The sequence below is a fragment of the Enhydra lutris genome, unplaced genomic scaffold (genome assembly GCF_002288905.1).
Source record: "Enhydra lutris kenyoni isolate GAN:26980312 unplaced genomic scaffold, ASM228890v2 scaffoldscaffold34, whole genome shotgun sequence".
Classification (NCBI taxonomy): domain Eukaryota; kingdom Metazoa; phylum Chordata; class Mammalia; order Carnivora; family Mustelidae; genus Enhydra; species Enhydra lutris.
In genome coordinates this window covers 2332584-2348403 of record NW_019154118.1, presented here as the reverse complement: position 1 = coordinate 2348403, position 15820 = coordinate 2332584, and positions in this window count along the sequence as shown.

The following is a 15820-nucleotide window of genomic DNA, read 5'->3' as shown; positions in this document are numbered from 1 at the left end:
TCAGGCATCAAAAATGTTAGCACTGAGAGGCACATTCAAGGGCATCTAGTTCAAAGCTATAATTTAACACAGGATGATCTTATGACCTAAAGAGGTTAAGTGACTGAATGAAGGTCACACTGCTGGTTAGCAGAGAGCTAGCCTAACATCTAGTTGTTGCTTATATTTTTGCTTCGACATTTTTATTCCATTTACCAACATTTTCCAAGCTGTTGCTTTAAAAGTAACAATTCCCAGGAAAATGTTAATAGAAATTTTAAATGAAAAGAAAGAAAAGGTTCTGAGCCAAATACACTTTAAAATACCCGTCTGACCCAGTAGTTTATAAATTTACTGACTGGCTTATTTATTGCTGGGTTTCCTATAGAATTTAAAGCGTTCAGGTTTTTCAACTCCCCAAGATAGAAATGCTATACATATTTTGGCTGACATATTTGACCACAGACCTTTTGAAAATTATTTTTTATAAGCATCTGTTACTACATCTCAGACCCTACTCACCAGAGAAAACTGTTGGGGAAATGTTGCGTACCACCCCAAAGCTGTAGAAGTAAGGCCAGATCTGTTATAGGCCTTTTCCCATACTCGATAACTGGGTAATCTCGTATGGGGATTATATAATTATGTAATCTAATTCCCATCTGTAAAATGGGAACTCACCTCTCTTACTAGATTGCTAGGAGATAGTATAGGTGAGTAAACCATGTAAACTGTAATTACCACATTGGATTTGTGACAGCATGCAGAAGTATCTACTATATAGCATAATGAAATAAATACATGAAAAAATGTGTGTGAAGAGAAGATACGCATAAGAAAGAAAATACAAGTACACAGAAAGTCAGTAAAAAAATACGTTTTAAGGGGCGCCTGGGTGGCTCAGTGGGTTAAAGCCTCTGCCTTCGGCTCAGATCGTGATCCCAGGGTCCTGGGAGCCCTGACAGGGCTCTCTGCTCAGCAGGGAGCCTGCTTCCTCCTCTCTCTCTCTCTGCCTGCCTCTCTGTCTACTTGTGATCTCTGTCTGTCAAATAAATAAATAAAATCTTAAAAAAAAAAACATTTTAAAATCTCACACAGATGTGGACAGTGGGTGGCAAATTTGACTCTGTGCTATCAACCTCAGAAAAGAGAAACACACTCTTACTATAGCCAAGTGGTTGGTAAAGTAAAAGTGAGCTCATTTCTCAGGAGACACAGTGTTTTTTTTTTTTCCTCTCCCAGTCCCGAGCCTATCAGAAAACTCCATGGTTTTTCATCAACTCTTAAGAACACAGACTCTGAAGTCACAGAGACTTGGTTGTGAGACCCACCTATAAGCTATAAGCCATAGTGTCCTCTTGCATCCAGTGGGAAGACGCTAAGTGCCCACGGACGGAGTACCATGCCCACGAAGTAGGAGAATACATGTCACTGGACAACAGTGAGCTCACAGTGAGTGAAAGTTACAACAGGCACTTTCCTTCATCACACCCTTCAAAAGAAAACAACAACTTTCATCATCTGTTTCTTTTGCTCTTGGCCTGCAGTGAATTATGTAATAATATCAAAGGGGATTACAATATAAATAATTTGATAATAAGCTAAAACATGCAGTTGTCTTAATTTAATTCGACTAATGGATTAACTACACAACCTGGATAAATAACCCTTTCTGCAACTGAACTTTAATGAGAGTGGAACGATAGTAAAAAAGGACAAGAGGGGTTTCTGCCAAACACTAGAATGCTGGTAGTCTAGGTTACCAATGCAAAATGACTGAAATGCTTTAACCATCATTTGAGTGAAGGATAAGGTTGGCAACTTTTACAAAACAGGGATGGCTTAATATACAAAGCCAAGTGACTATAATTTTATCCAGGAAAAATTTCAAAGCACGTGATATCAGTCATCCAACACAGCAATAAAAATATCTCCAAAAATTCCCATAGGTAGGCCAATATTAAGTAATGTAGTTTCTAGGTGAACCTGCTGATGTATATTGGTTGCCAAATGTATCACAATGTAATGGAATGATTTGACCCACTATCAAGATTTGTAGGTTGTAAGCCAATTAAATTTTGAAGGACAAGTGCCAAAAAAAAAAAATGAACAGCTGATCTTGAGCCATTCTTTCTGATAATAGTAAGTGAACAAGACAATTGCCTTGTTGTGATCATAGCTATTACGTGACAAGTATCGATACACATGTAGCATCTGGAAATATGTCAAACAGGCATATGTTATGCCAAAAAAGGAATTCAGAGTTCATTCTGAGCAATGAATATATTTTAACAACAGTGGTATTATCTCCCAAGGTGATCTCTTTGAAGGCAGTTTTACTTGCCTAGACAGATAAGTTTTGTAAGAAAAATGGTAAGTATTTATCCCATTCTTCTTACTAATTATAAACTTCTTTAGGGCTAAGCATTAACTGTTTTAATTAATGAAGTCACGTGCTTGTTTGGCGATACTGACTGAGCACTACTAGGTGATAACAACATTCTCTGTGCTGAAGTTAAAGCAAAGGGTTTCTGACAAGTTTCTTACTCTCTAAGGGCACATAATCTAGTTGTTGTGGGAATCATGTAGCTGAATTCATTAAGAAATGAGAAAGAATATGATTAAATGCTTGATAAATGAAACAGACAATAAGGACTTACTGTAGTTATAGAATAGTTATATTCAATAGAATATAATTGAAAGTAAATCTATCAGAGAAGGCTTTGTTGAGAAGGAGGGACTTCAACCAACCTCTAAAGAAAGCCCAGTGCGTTATGATTGAACAGAGACACTGAACGGAGGGTGAGAAGCAGAAGGAATAGTACATAAAAAGCTGTGACTGAGACCCCAAATTTGACATCTACTTTCCATGACTTGAAAGATATTTATTGAGTACATGCTAAGTACCAGAAACTGTTCTAGGGTTGGGAATAAAATGATGAGCAGAAGTTGACAGGATCTCTATTCTTATGGAGCTTACATTCTAATGGAAGATACAATAGTTATCAAAACAACCACTCATATAAATTGGCAAGAACTCCCTCTTTGACCAAACTTTTATTGGTCTTCTCTGTGCTGTCTTCTTGACAAGGTTTCATCCCTGGCCCTGTCCTTGGCCTGCTAAGCCAGCTTGTCAAGAACTCCCTACCTCGATATTGAATGTGCCTCCTCTTCCTCTAACCTTATACCTGATCCAGGTTCCTCTTAGTGATTTTCCATCTGCTTGTTGGCCGCAAATCTTGGCCCTATTCTGTTCAGAGCTGAGTTCAATCTCTGCCCCCTATTTTAATAGTCCTGACCCTCACTGAAATCATCTTGAATGAAGTATTCTTTGCTATTTTTAACAAATATCGGGTGTAATTTTTCTCTCCGACAAAACGTAAAGCTATAACCATGATAATCTTGTGAATAAGAGATACCTGGGGCCATGATACCATAAGATGAAAAACCAGGAAGAACATACAGAGAAAGTAAATATTGAATTGCAATTCAGTGATAGGTCACACTTACGGTGGTGAGAAATAGTGGGAAGAACACTGTAGTCAGAGAAAGCAGTGTATGCACCTGTCCTACACAGACATCTGAAGAACAGAGAGAGAGAGAACGTTGTTGACAGCAAGGGAAGCAAAGAGAAGTGGTGGGTGGGCCGAAGCCACAAACACCTCAAACTCAGGGTATCCAAATAGGAGCTCAACATGTTTCTCTCCTATATCTGGCTCTTCTTTCCATTTGCTATTCAGTGCATCCTGTGCATATATGACTCACACCTATCTCTTTTCTTCTCCCTGAAGTTTGATAGGTCACAGGCCTTATCATTTCTGCCTCATCACTATTTCTCAAATTGCTTTTCATAGTTCTGATTATTATTGTCTTACCTGAGTTATAAGATTCGCCAGGTTGCTCTGCCTGATTCTCCCCACACTCTATTCTCTGTACTGTCAAAATGATCTTTCTAGAAAGTAACTCTGATTATATCATTTTCCTAATTTAAATCCTTGAATGGTGCCCACCACCTATAATCCATCATCCACCTATAACCCCATCACATGTCATGAAAGGCATTTCAAGGTGTGCTTGGCTAAGATTCTTCCATGTCCACAAGGCCTAAGAGACCCTATAAATAGCCATAGTAAACTGCCCAAGAGTTTCCAAAGACAGAAAGTTTACTGAGGTTTAACTAATTTTGTAAATGATGCTCATTTTGCTTGGAGAATCTTCACTCACAGTACTCCCTCCTGCACATATATGTGTGCTTACATGTATGTGCGTATATGCATACACCATGTCTTTTATCATCGGCTCACTTCCCACATAACTTGTGACCCTCCCTGCCTCCCCAACCCCCCAAGTTAGACACTCCTTGTCTATACTTTCATCTTGTTCCCTTTCTCTAACATAACTCTAAACACACAACTTTAAGTAATTTGAGAATAAGGATTTAATTTTGCTATCTTTATAGGCTCAGGTTCTAAAATAATTACAATGGTAATCCTTAGCGTTTCTCATCTGACAACAATCCTTTGCACTCTGGGATGGAACTCTGATACACAGCTGTATGATCGCCATTGCCCCTGTGTACTGGCCATGGTTAACTGGGGCAGGGGTAGACATCGACAACAAAATGGACAAAACAGAAATCTACTCTAAAACGTTTGGAGTGAGAACCACAGAGAATGGGAGTCAGTCTTATTCTTTCCATGCAGAGGAGTTTAGTCTACAACACAAAATTTAAAAAGAAATCTAACTTACAGGAAGGAACAAAGGAAAGAGAAAGTGAGAGAGTGAAGGTGTGAGAGAGAGAAGGATGAGTTCTGGAAACTGCACTTGAATTCTTAATGCTGGTTAAGAATCTGAAGCCTGGCTGCAATTTCCCAGCCCACAGTTTGCTTATCCAGTGTTCTTCTAATAAATCTCATTATTTTCCTAAGCTAGTATGACTGGATTTTGTAGCTTCAACCCAAATCTTTGATGAATGCATAGTAAACTGTAATGACTATAATTTATTAATCACCTGTTATGCATCCAGCACAACCTTCAGAAATTTATGGTTTGATTCTTATTTAATTTTCACAATGATTTACGAGATTATTACTATTCTCAGGAAATGATGGGCCTAAATTTAAACACAATTCCATCTGTCTCAAAAGCCAGTAGCACACAAGTAGTATACATGCATTAAAAATAGCTCTAAAAAGTTCGGATTTACTGGAGAAGAGGGCTTACTTCCAGGGAAAGTGGAAGACCAATACTGACTAGGGTCTTCAATGCCAAAGTTAGGAATCTTCACTTAACTTTCTTATCAACCACCATTAGAGTTCTTGAATATGGTGGTAGGAGGACTCATAAGGTAAATATTATATCTGCATTAACTTCGGTCAATTCAATTCGCTTAAAAAATGGACAAATCTTAATTTTTTCTCTTCCATGAAATATAAAATTAAGTCAAAGTCATGAACATAGTGGAAAATAAGTCTAGGGGCTGCACTGGCCAGGCGATCTTCACGTCTGCTAGTTATAATCTGGCTGCTAGAAATCTGGGGCCCTTGTGTATTTAATTATCAGCCTTATTTCAATAAATTATTCTAATTGCCTGGATCTGGGATAAACTGTTTCTGAAAAAAAATATAGGTGCGGCTATAATTACTTACCTGTACTGGATGATATGAGAATAGCTGTTAATTACTTTGCCTTTGAGGCTTTTAGATCAAAGTTTCTTTAAATGGAAAAGTGATTTTTGTTTCAGTCAAGAAGGTTAGTTACAAGAGAACAGTTAACAGAAAGCACTCAAGCAATAATGAATGCATTTAGTTAAAGTCTGTTTGCTTACAGGCGAGATTTACCAGACAAGGTTTAGGAGGCTGAAAATTCCAGAATAAAAATTTGCAAAGTTAGGGGCAAATGTTCAGGCATTATTTTCAAGTCTTCAACCCACAATAACTCCCTGAGAGAGCCCAAGGCAACCTTTGCAAATCACTGTCCTTTGTTAGCTGTTTGCAATGCTTCCCTTAGAATGACCTATACCAGGTGACACATGGTATTGCTAATACTACAAATATAAGTTTCTCAAAAGCATTTTTCGAGTTTTTATCTTGTTAGTAGACAATGATCTGCTACTTCTGTTTTGATGCAAGGATCTGGATGAATGATCAGATCACCAGAACTAAGGACAATTTCTTGTTTATTCAAGGAATAGCAGGAGAGAGCAAGACAGTACCAAATGACAACTTATTAGGGAATCAATGTCTGGAATGAACTATATGCTTACACATTCAAACACCTGCCTTAAAGTTCTCTTGAGATGCTGGAAATGAGTTAGCAACAGCAGGGTCTTGAAGCATGTATCTAGCAGATGTTTGAGCTTGGGAAGGAGATTTCATGAAAACATGAATATAAAGAGAGTACTGGGAGATAACATTAAATTTTTACTTTAGCAATGCTGGGCATTCAAATACCAGCAGCTTTGTGCAAATATTTCATCTGGTTCCTGGTGTTTGGTATAAAGCTCAATTACATATGCACCAACACTGAAGTATCCTGTCTTATAATGCATTATATTTCTAAGGAGAAATCAACATTTTCATTAGATACTGGAGAGCTACGTGTTATGGTTGTGTCAGGGTTCAACACTGGGACACGGTTTATCTAGTTGTTCTATTGGTTCCAGACAGTATCTCACTGTATCAATATATAACGACTTGTATGCATTTACTCCTCCGGTGAGTGAGATGTTTTCTAGCCATATATTCCCATAAAACAGCCCTCCTGTCCTGATTTGCTGAGGCTAAAATGATTTTAATGTAAATCTTTTTTGCAGCTGCACATCTGTTTCTGGCCAGGGGAAACAGGACAGAAGAAAGACCTAAGAAGTAAAAGAGAAGGAGTGAAATAATCTCAGAATTGGGTCATGGGGGAGATTTAGAGGGAACCCATGATATTTATATCACTAATGTCTTACAAATCACCTGGTAATTAGTAGGCATTTTGGGGGCAGGAGAAATTGAACAATTGTGTGGTGAAAGAAAGGGCTTAGTCGCTTCAGAGCAGAATTCAGAAAGTTTATCTGTTTATGGATCTGACCTTAGCCTCAGTCTCCTAACGCAGAGATAAGTTCAAAGTTTACTTCCTCCATCCAAGTGAGAAGAGAAAATGTATCTGGCACAGGAATGAAAAAGAGTTAATTTGTAACTACTGATGCAGTGGCCTTGAGTTATACTCAAAAAGGGTAACCCATTCCATCAAAGCTAAGAGAGTTGTTCAGAGCATGAGAAAGACTTTTAAATAAGTATTATGTGGAGAAGTACATGCCCCATGACGAAGCCAACTTTGATTCTGAATATCCAATGTAAACGTCTGTACGATGGAAACTCTGAAGTCTCACTAAATGAGATTGGCTTATGACTCATGAACTATGAAGGAGCAGTAAAGAAGCCCCAGGTGCCATATCAAGTTCTCAGCACACAGCCAGCATCCTCTCTCTGGGGATTAGAGGAGAGGATTATCAGTAACTACTGGCGAAAGTATCCTTGTGAAATTGTCTTAATTATTGTCATGAACTTCTCATACTTGGATACAAAAATAAGGACATAATGCAAATCATTGCTATGTCTAAAATGAATAATAAAGCTACAACACTATTTTATTCTAATAGTGACTGAAGATTTCTATTTTGAGGCAGACATTTTAGCTTCTGTATTTATTTAAGCTTATATCAGGTAATTGTGAAACTATAATTTTACTACTTATTCCACTTAGATCAGACTTTACACATCTATTGTTTTTTCATACAGAGTTCTCAAGAAAAGTTAAAGATATTTTTTGTTGTTGTTGTTTATAGAAGGGAAAATTCAGTCACCAAAATCCACATTGTATTTTGAGATTCAGTCAAGAACGAAATCTAAGATATGTTTCCATATAAAAAATTGCACTCTATACCAGGAAACCTAAAGATTAATGGTCTTTGCAATGTTTGCATTCAACTTCCAGATTTGCAGCAGACTTTGTGAGAGTGGGGATCAAAGGAGGAGAGCCAGGTAGGGAGGTGTGGATTAGAATAAAACAAAATGTGATGGGGAAAAATTATAAGATGAAAAAGCCTTTCATTCATACAATGGAACATAATTTTGTGATAGATGGTTTTTAAGCTTGTATTGTATCACACAGAGTTCCTTTGCAAGATTTCATGTGTTGTTGTGTTAAAATGAATTTCATTTTGTCCCAATCAATGAATCTCCCCACTTGCTATTACCTACAGCCTTCCCTAGCTGCCAGGGTTCTGGCTATACTCCAGTACCAGGCTGGCATTAAAATAAGTAAAGTTGCTGGTGTCTGTCCAAATGTTCAGTCGAGGTAGCTGGAAAATGTCACCTAGACCCAGATAATTTTTAAATTCCTTTTTCTCTTTCTCCTCTCTCTCTGTCTCTTTCTCTCTCTCTCCCTGTGCTCTGAAATTACCTCTAGTTTATTTGTCTGTCTAGAGGTTAATGGAACACTAATGATGTTAATGAGCCTTTTTCAGTGCAAGTTTTTTCAAGAAAGAGATATAATAGCTGTTTTCCTTCCCTTTTAATCTTTTTCATCATTCAAGAGTTAGAGGCTGAGACAATTAGCAACTTATGCAGCTCTGTCTCCCTGCTCAGTCACAGCCCAGTGGGGCAAAAAGCAGGAGCCCATTAGATAGCTTCACATGTCCACAGGTGAGATCTTGTGGATAGATGTAACACACTGCTTCTTGCCAGAAGGCATAATGCTATTCAGGGAGAAAGGAGGGAAATTAGCAATCTGTTGATGAAGCTTTTCCATGGCAGGCTGGCAGCAGGAGCTGTCCAACGTACTGAAGAGTAATCCTAAATTCTTCCCCTTTCCCTTCATTAGACAGAGGGCTGGGCCTGCCTGAGAGCCACAAACTTCAAGGAGTTTACAGTGTAGCTAACCAAAGCCTCTAAATGTTTAGTTACATAGTGTAAACATACTCTAACCTCATAGGATCATGGCAAAAGGAGGAAATTTTCATAAAACATTTTTTTTTTTTTTTTTTTTTTTTTTTTTTAGCGATACTTACCAATTTCTTGGGCATTTGTCCATTTGGTGGCAGTTTGGCATCTCTCTCCCTACGCTTTGGAAAGTATACATCCTAGATACATATGGTAATTAAAATATGTTCTCATAATGCTGCTAAGATGGAAAAACATTGAAATTAAAACATGTCCAAGATTTGAACTAATCTTGATTCTGACTCAGCTGGTGTTAGGTTTTATTTCTGGTGAAAAGGGCCTATAAATGCCTTCAGCAAATGCTTCAAGAAAAAATTCAGAGCACTCAAGGGAGAGGGTTGAAGAATGTGACATTTCACTTTTCTTCAGATTGTTGATTTCTTTTGTATCTAAAAGTGGATTTTAATTAAATGAAACATGGTTCACAACCAAGCTATAGAGAAAAATATTAAAGACTCAAATCGAGATCAGGAACTGTGGGAATAATTTTCCTATAAAGGTCATTCTCAGTCAGAATTCAGCCATTCATGCCAGCTAACCCAAGATGCAATGTAAAGCAAAATATTAATAGGCCAAAACAGTTTGGAACAAATTATATGCTCTAAGTGTATAATGGGTTGTTAGACACATTAAGGATTTTCTATGTGTCTTTAAATGTTATGGTTCAGAGACAGGCCTGGAAAAACTATCAAAGGTTGCTTGTCCACCTACTATGTATTCTCTATTAACTTTATGCTTAGCGAGGTGGTAATTAGAGTAAAGTGTGAGACCTAGAACTAAGATATAGGGGGAACTGCATACATAAAATCATTAGGAAAACAATTAACTATGTAACTGTGGTTCTGACTAGAAGCGCAAAGTTCAAGGCAGAGAGAAAGTTTTATTCAGACTAAAGAGTTGCTGAGAGTTTTGTTGATGAGGTCGTGAAGGATAAATAAGATTTGTGTAACTGAATGGTACAAAGAAGGGATTTCCAGGTGCAGGAAATGAAGAAAAGATGTGGATATGTGTAATCACTGGTGATACATGCATGTCAGAGCCATTGTTTAGTGTCAGTGGGCAGATATATCAAAATGAGCAGAGACCAATGGTAAGGAGATTTCCTGAGGGATAGCTGCCAAAATTCAGAAATAGGTCTAAAATAGAGATGGAAACAATATGAATGTTAAGACATATTCTGAATGAAAAGACTTGATGACAGATTTGATTTAGTAGAAGAAAAAGTAGAATGACTCAAAAAGGATTTGGAGCTTTTTAGCCAGGGCAACTGGAATTATTAGGTCATAAATAGAAAAAGAATGGTTTTGTAGAAAAATCATGTTCAATGATACTATTTTCAAATAACAATATTTTATCTAAATCCAACATGGTTCTTGCTAAACTGAACTGTTTTAATGTTGTAAATTCCTCCTTTTCTCAAATAGTGGCTCCAATTGTTAAATAGCACATATATACTCTTACACCAATTTAATAATAGTTCTACCAACTTACATCAGACAAAAACTCCCTGGTGAAAAGATATTTCACGCACTGTGTGCTCGGGTAATCTTTACCAGCATTCGCTTATACTGTGTTTTTGAGACTGCAGGTTTCTGGAAGACAAGCACTGCACCCACTTAGCAAAATCTGCCATAGTCTGTAGAGCACCATGCAGATACACAAATGCAGACTCTCTGCAAGAAATGATGATGGCAACTAGAAATAGTCTCAAAGAATTTATCAAATGCTTTAGATGATAAAATCAGAGCTGAAGGTTTTATGCGCATCACATCCTTGTTTTCTAAAGAAATAACGAACCCCCCAGCAGTGTAAGGAACTACATAATTGTGATACGGGGCTGCAGTGCTTAGAGCAATGTGCTCCATCCAGATGGCAAATGGGATGATGGTAAAGCCAGGATGAGGAAGCAACTAATGATACTTCAAATAGCAAACCGCAAAGCAAATGTAAGCACAAATGACATATCCAGGACCAGACAATGGAGCACATGTCAAAGTCAGCTGCTTGGGATGGGGGAGAAGGAGACAAAAATAAAAAGTAAATATACACTACATAAACATAAATACAAATGCATGATACTACTTCAAAAGCACTCAGTGCTTTTCAGATCAGTCAACGTTCCCCACTCTTGCCTCCAAGCCTCCTTTGGCCCAACCTCACTTAACATGATAGAGACTATCAACCACCCACTGCATTGGAGGAAGAGGTGGGCTCTTTATCAAATTATCCTGCAGAGAAAACTCTCTCCAAAACAGTTACCTTTAACTCAGCGGGCAATAAAATCCTTTGTAATATATTCCAGTCATAGGTATCCCCATTTGGAAATTGTGGAAAACAAGACCAAGGGACTATAGGTAAATCTCACCTGGATCAAGACCAAAAACTCTAACTTCAGGACAGACTTCTTTCCTCCACTCAAGAGGAGAATTGCAAAGGACACCAGTCCTATGGTAGAATTGTGGCCACTTTTGGAATGGTGGTGGTACACGAATGACTTCATATTTAGATAGAAATGCCAATGTACATATAAGTAAATTATTAACCAGAATTTACAAGGATTGAAGACTTCTGCTTACATTTTTATTATAGGACGTCTATCTGAATTTAAAGCTGTTGCTCTCTGATAAGAAGGAGGGAGGGAGACCTTCAAAATTGCCCAGATGAAGGCTGAGATAATACTTTTGAAAAAGACAAAATGCCCTCACTGATTTATGGAGCCATTGCTGTCCTTGTCAGTGCTTCTGGAACTCCTGATACAGGCTGTAAGAAGAAACTTCTCAACACAAATGAACACTTCTGTCTCTAACCTATTATCCAGACAACCTATCAGCCTAACAGAGCTAGAATTTTTGTCGACACGGACAAGACAGCAATACAATAGCGGAAACTTCTTTTCTCCATTGCTTTTGTTCGCCTTTTCCTCTTCATAATCACAGATGCTTTGTCTAAATGGTAATAAAGATCCTCAGTGACTCAGTTTCCATTTTCCCGTTATCATTTCTTTCACTAGCTGCTTATTTATGACTGACTGCCATGAGGTGCTTTCAGGAAAAGATGTCATTATAGCAGAATGATGCTCTCTTGACACTGAAGATTGGAATCTACACAAATGTTCTGTAACAACTCATTTTAATGTTTGCCTACTTGTCTTAATTTATTTTTTATTTCTGATTCTCAATGTACTTGAGACAGAGGGAGGTTTGCTTCAGCTCAGGGAGACATGCCACAAATCTAGCTGAGACCACAGATGGTGTGGGTTGGGTTGACTACCTCTTTTTCAGGCTTCGAGTGGCTATTGCTATGCAGCACACAACCCCACATGCTCATCAAGATTGTTAAAGGAAAAGGTTCAGGACTCACAAAAGCACAGCAGCCAAATTATTCTTGTTTATAGCGGGAGAGAGTTCACTTTAGATCAAGATAGGAGTATATTAACAAAGAAATAAGCCTTGAAAAATACTTTTTTTTTCTTTTAATTTCAGAGTAAAGGCTGGCATACTTTGCTGATCAGTGTCGAGGTACATTTTCAGATTGGGCCAAGAGACAAATTTGCTATGAATTAGGATGCAACTCTTATTTCTAGTCTTGTCCTTAGAAAGTTGTTGCTCTTCTAAGTGGCCATATATAACTAAGTTATAAAATTAAAGGTACACAGAGTTGGCTACATATTTATATGGTGGGCTATTATTAGATCTTTGGTTTAAGAACACATAATGAAAATTCAATCCTTCCTAATAAAATTACAGTCAACAATTTATTATATTTCAAGGAAGAAAGATCCTTGTAGCCTGTTATCTGGAGGGGTTTGGGATGTTCTGTACTAGACCTTTCCAGTAGGATAACATATTTTTTTTTTTTTTTTTGAGGGAGGGGGGGAGAGGGGGGGGGAAAGGGGGAAAAAGGGGGGGGGGGGGGGAAAGGACAGGGGGGGGGGGGGGTTGGGCAGAGAGAGAGGGAGAGAGAGAATCTCAAGCCAGTTCCATGCCCAGCACAGAGCCTGACGTGGGGCTTAATCTCGTAATCCTGAGATCATGATCTGAGCCAAAACTGAGAGTCAGATGCTTAACCAACTGAGCTACCCAAGTGCCCCATCCGGGGGGTAAAACTGAAACATTGATGTTCTGGCAAAGACTTCACTTTATACATATGACGGGGTCTTCCATAATGAGCTACACTAAGTATATGCCTGCCTTTCTTCTGGTTATCATCTACTCTCTTCTAGGGATTGAATACAAATATATCACCTTCACTGAATTTTAAGTCCTTTTGAGATAAAGAGCAAATTTAATTAATCTTCATATCTTCTTGTTGTCAAAGACAGAGCTTTGCAAGCTATAGGTGGTCAAAAATATGTGCTAAATACACAATGAAACACATTCTACTAAATATACCAGACAAAGAAAGGTTTTACTGTTTCCTGCATATATATCTTTGTACACTGGAAATCTTGTGGTTTTATCACTTTGGGCCTTTTGCAAACCTCCAGGCCTCAGGAAGACTCATATCCAAGCTGACTGCTTCAGAACACTGTGACCTGCCTGCTCTTTTCTCTTTTTAGTTGCTCTTTTTATCTTCTATCTGGGTTAATTGGTTCTCTCTAGTTCACAAAATTTTCCTTCTGTGTTCTCCAGGCAAATTCTTATCACTCACCCTCTGAGCCCCTAAAAAGTCCTTTTTGTTGGTACATCTGGTAAACTGACCTTGGCATTGACCCATAACTTATCGACAAGTTTGCCCCACCAGGAAGCATTGTTGAGCACCAGAAGATCAGATCCCCAGAGAGATGAGTCATTGTGTTTGAAAATGGAAAAGTAAGTTTGAGTTTATCTCATCCAATCCAATTTTGCAATTGAGGAAAGTGAAACAGAAATAGAAAGCAAATAGAATGCATGGAACTTAATTTTAGGAAGCCTGTGGCCCAGTGGTTCTCAACCAAGGGCAATTTTGCCATCCACAGAACATTTGGCAATGTCTGGGGATAGCTCTGATTGGCACAACTTGGATAGGAGGTGCTGCTGCCATCTAGTAAGTAGATTCCGGGGTGGCAAAACATTCTATAGTGCACAGGACAGCCCACACATGTAAAGAATGATTAGGTCCAAAAGTCAATAGTGCAAAGGTAGAAAAACCCTATCCTAGTCCACTAAGGAACAGAAAGCCTATAGGTAAAGATAGAATGGAAAAGAGACAATTTACATTTTGGGTTCTAGAGTATATTCTCCATAAAGCAAGAAATTTAGAATAGTGAGTGTCCTACATGATGAAGATTATGTGACTATACTTAAATGGTAATGAGTAAATGTGATACCAAAAAGCCTTATATTCATCAGGCACAGAAAAGACACGGCTTCCTGAGTCTTGTCTCAGCCTGATGTTCCCAGGGCATGAGTTTTGTGCATTGTTAAGTCACTCAGGTTCTGAGTCTGTAGCAGAAGTGACAGGTTTTTGTGAGTGATCTTACATTTATTTTAAGACCATAAGACCATAAACTGAGTTCCCATATCAGGAGAAGGGTTTTGAGAAGGGTTTAAACCTAAAAGTCAAGAAGTCTGGCTCTTTTCTTTTTCTTTTTCTTTTACATAACCCGGAGCAACCCATGTCTTCTCCATGCTGAGGTTCAGGTTCCCCACATTAAATGTGATGGTGACTGCCTTTCAAAAGTAGAATTTTCCAGCTCTGATAATCTATAGGATTATTTTTCCTTCCTCAACACCTCTCTCTTAGCTCTAAGACATGGGTGGGAAGCAAGCTATGTAACAGCATTTTCCTTTATGAACTGGGTACTACCAGCAGTACCAAGTAAGAAGGACAGACCCGTGTGGAATACAGAAATTAACTGGGAAAAATCTGGTGCGGGTGTTAAGATCATAGACTCTGGAGTCATATTGGTACAGGATTTTGACTCTTGCCATTTATTAACTCCATGCTGTTGGGCTGTTATTTAACTTTTCTAGCCCCTGGTTCCCTCATGTATGAGGTGGGAAGAATAATAATAACACCAACTTACATGGTTTTTTGGCAGGAAAAACTGAGATATATGCAAAAAGTGTTTAAGACAACCACAAATGGGGTGCCTGGGTCGCTCAGTTGGTTAACCATCTGCCTTTGGCTCAGGTGATGATCTCAGGGTCCTGGGATGGAGCCTAGTCAGGCTCCCTGCTCAGTGTGGAGGCTGCTTCTCCTTCTGCCCCTCCCCCAATCCCGCTTGTGATTTCTCTCTCTTTCTCTCTCTCAAACGAATAAATAAAATCTTTAAAAAAAAAGAAGTGATAGCCCCAAATAAGTAGTTAAGTAAATGGCACCAGTCAATGTGATTTGGTTTCTGGGTAAAAGGTTAGGAATATTATTTTCCTTCCACAAGTCGGTCTGATCTCTGCAAAAAAGAGAATGCTGAACACTGTGTAGGGTAATATATTTAATTCCATGTGAGTGAGGAAAAAAAAAAACACACACACACACACATAGATCTATAATGTCAGCCGTATACTCCTGGGCCATTTACGATGTAATAGTAAAAAGCAAATCATTTACCCACTAGCACTGTAGCTTATTTCTCTGTCTGTTCTGGTTGCATATGTCCCTTCACTGTAATGTAAGTGGAAACTCAAGTGTCTCTGAGCAAATCTTTCTTTCCGTTATGGCTGGGGAGAAAGGCTTTCCAAGATCGTGCTCCCTCTGTCCCCATCCTCCAAGAGGTCACTCGACGTGTTTCCCCAATGCTAGTTAGTGCAAGCCTTCTCAGATACCAGTTCTGTCATTAGCCCTATTGGTTTCAAAGCTCCATGGCACAGTCAATGCACTATTTAACACCCAGGAGGGATGTGTTTCACTTGGATGATTCTTTCATCATC